The sequence below is a fragment of the Tupaia chinensis genome, unplaced genomic scaffold, assembly GCF_000334495.1.
Source record: "Tupaia chinensis unplaced genomic scaffold, TupChi_1.0 Scaffold000355_1, whole genome shotgun sequence".
Classification (NCBI taxonomy): Eukaryota; Metazoa; Chordata; class Mammalia; order Scandentia; family Tupaiidae; genus Tupaia; species Tupaia belangeri.
In genome coordinates this window covers 1317223-1320204 of record NW_006159850.1, presented here as the reverse complement: position 1 = coordinate 1320204, position 2982 = coordinate 1317223, and the positions used below count along the sequence as shown (strand labels likewise).

The 2982-nt window shown below is 64.3% G+C and overlaps 1 protein-coding gene across 1 annotated transcript in view; it reads left to right on the top strand.

Moving 5' to 3' along the window:
• BANP (BTG3 associated nuclear protein) overlaps positions 1-2982 on the top strand; it is a 94749-nt gene that overhangs the window by 86915 nt on the left and 4852 nt on the right. The window lies entirely within an intron of this gene.

The following is a 2982-nucleotide window of genomic DNA, read 5'->3' as shown; positions in this document are numbered from 1 at the left end:
GCCCAGCCCCGGCCCAGCCCCGGCCCAGCCCCGGCCCAGCCACAGCACTCCACTGTTGCTCACGCCCCGGGCCCTCTGCCTTCGCTCTGAGCTAATCGGCCCTGCGTCGAGGTGTGCAGGGGAGCCTCTGGCTGTGGTTGCAATGCCGCACGGCCCAGCCCGCTGTCCCGAGTCCACCCTGGGGACGAGGGTGTGTTGCCCTTCGGGATGTCACGCTCCCCATGGGCTACAGCCCGGCTGTCGCTGGATGCAGGTGGGGATGCTCTGGCTCCTGCCTGGGCACGGACGCTCAGCTCCAGTGCGACCTTGGTGTATCCAGAGCCGGTATGGAGAAGCCCAGGGACGGGGAGGGCCAGGAGAAGCTGGGAGCATGTTGCTGGAGCTCAGTGGCGGTAGGGGCAGTGTGCTGTGCCCTGGCGGCCGCTGGCCCTTATGCTTGGGCTCCTGCCTCGCCACCCGCTGATGAGGGGCAAGGGTCACCCTCAAGGGACAGCTCCCTGGCACGGGGCCTTGTTTCTGCTGCTCTGCCTTGAGGTCCGACCCACTGGGTTTCACTTGTCACAGACTTCAAACCAAGTCCACGTTGACACACTGCTGCTTGGCCTGCTCCCGTCTCGAGAGGCCTGCTGTGTCGTCGGCTCCGGCTCTCCACGTCTTTGCTTCTCCTTGTCACTTCTCAGTCCCTTCGCTAGAGACTGCCTGCCCGTGAGGCATCCCAGAGAGCCGCGAGGACAGAGTGGGCCGGCCTGAGCGTGGCAGCTAAGTGCTGGACTCCAGGAGCTGGGTCCCAAGTAGCAGGCCACAGTTCGAATCCTGGCCCCGCTGGTTGGAAACACAGTGAACACGAGTATACCCAGTCCTGACAGGTGGAAGTGGGGGACAGAGTGTGGTGGCATGACCACACCCATCAGGGACTTCCCTCCTCTCCCTCCGTGTCCTCTGGCCTAAGTGAGTGGAGGATGGGAGACAGGGAGGAGGAGTGTCCGCACCTCTGCCCGCCCCGCGTGCCCATCTGCGCCAGGCGGCCCCACGGAGGGAAGGCTCATCCTCATCGTCCTTGTGGCCCTTGCACGTCATCGGGCTCAACGTCCTGAGTTTGCAGAAGCCAGTGATTGCATAGTGACACCGCACGTGGTAGAAGTGGCTCGGCTGCCATGTGGGGACGGCCAGGGTGGCTCTGACCTAGAGGGCCTGCCTAAGCCAAGGCCGGCGGCCCACTCCCGGTGAGCCATGTCAGTAGCCTGGACCTGAACCTCTAGGACCGGCAGTAGGCCTTCTCATGGCGGTGTCTTCACATGGCACAGAGCCTCCCCCGTCAGGGCAGTGCCCGGTGCAGACGCCGTCTCATGGTCTCCGAGCTGTCCTCGGCCTGAGGGGTTGTGGGAAGCGACAAAGGAGTGCAGCTGCCCCGTGGGCTGCCCTGTCCTGGGCTGGGGAACGGCGAGAGCCCTGCTCGGAGGAGCCGCCAGAACACCGGTGCCTTGCCAAGCGGCCACGGGCGTGCAGCAGCCACGGGCATGCAGTGGCCTCTGGTGTCTTCGCTGTGGCTGTGTTTATGTCCCCATTGCAGTCTGGCTTCGAGGTGACACTGTGTTTTAGAGCTTTTTGCTTTAGGGTGTGTGTGCTCACCAGAGAGAGGCAAGAAGCGAGAAGTCACCCCCGGAGGATGGCCACACACAATCCCTTCTCCATTCTCTCCTCTGGATTGCGCCCACATGCATGCACACGTGCCTGGTGTGAGTTTGAAGCTGCTGGGTCCAGGAGTCGAACCATGGTCGACTATGTGGGAGTCTAGCTACATAACCATTATAGCATCTGCTGGTCCTAGAGGTGACACATTCTTGACTGAGGTGTCCCCCATAGGTCGACATTTCTGGACGGCAATGTGTGTACTTCAGGGCCGCCTGGAAGCTTCTGGCTCCGCTGTGCCCAAAGAGGCACCGGGACAGCACCGAGGTCCCAGCCAGACCTCTGAGAGGGGCTGGTCACCCTGGACGGTGCCTCCCACGTGCCCGCAGTACCCCCTGGAGGGGCGTGGGCAGCAGTGGGGAGCCTGAGTGGCTGGCCGGTCGCAGTGGCACCTTCCTTGGGCTGCCAGCAGCCTGCCCGTGCAGTGGCCTCGTTGGAGCCTGCGGACAGCTCCTGGCACATGGCGTCAGGATCCACTTCAGGCAGCCAGCCAGGCAGGGCTCGCAGAGCCCCTCAATGGTAGACACGTGTGTGATCAGAGCCCCTGCAGCCCGTGTGTGGGCTACAGCTCGTGTGGGAGGCAAGGAGCCACCCAGGTGGAGTGGCCTGCCGGGTCCTCAGCGCAGGCTCACTGCCATGGACTGGAGCCTGTTCCACGCTCCGCCTCATGCAGAGATGGCGGGGCTGCCCCAGACCACAGAGATGTGTTCCCCTGGTGCCCAAGAGTGACCTCCTGGGCACATTTGGGCCGGGCCATTCTGGCTTCTCCTAAGGTGGAACCTGCCCTCCACTCGGTGAAGTAATTGTGACACCTTCAGACACGCTGGTGGCACTGATCACCATCGCTCACGTCGGGGCAGTGCCGGCGGTGAGGTGGCTGTGTCACGGGTGTGGCCAGACCCCAGGACTCTGTGGCCCTTGGCCGTGGCGCCGGTTCTGCAGCAGTTGCTGCCACGTGGCACCCAGTGGGGAGCAGAGCCCAGGCGCCCCTGTGCCAGGCAGCCAGTCCTCTCGTGCCAGCACCCAGGAGCCGTGTGCGGGCGTGTGCTGCCAGGCAAGGAGAGGGAGGCCTGGGGGCATTCCTCGCGTTTCCCAGCCAGCAGGACAGACCACGCTCCCGCGCCTCTCGTGTGTGCCCTGGGCACCAGGGCTGTGGCTGGGCTCGGTGGGGACAAGTCCTCAGGTTCACTCGCCGGAAGCTCTGGCTTACCCTTTTCTCCTGAAGGGACCAAGACCAGTGAGTCTGGACGTCCCAGGCTAGACGCACGTCTGTGGGAGGCAGCCTCAGCCGGA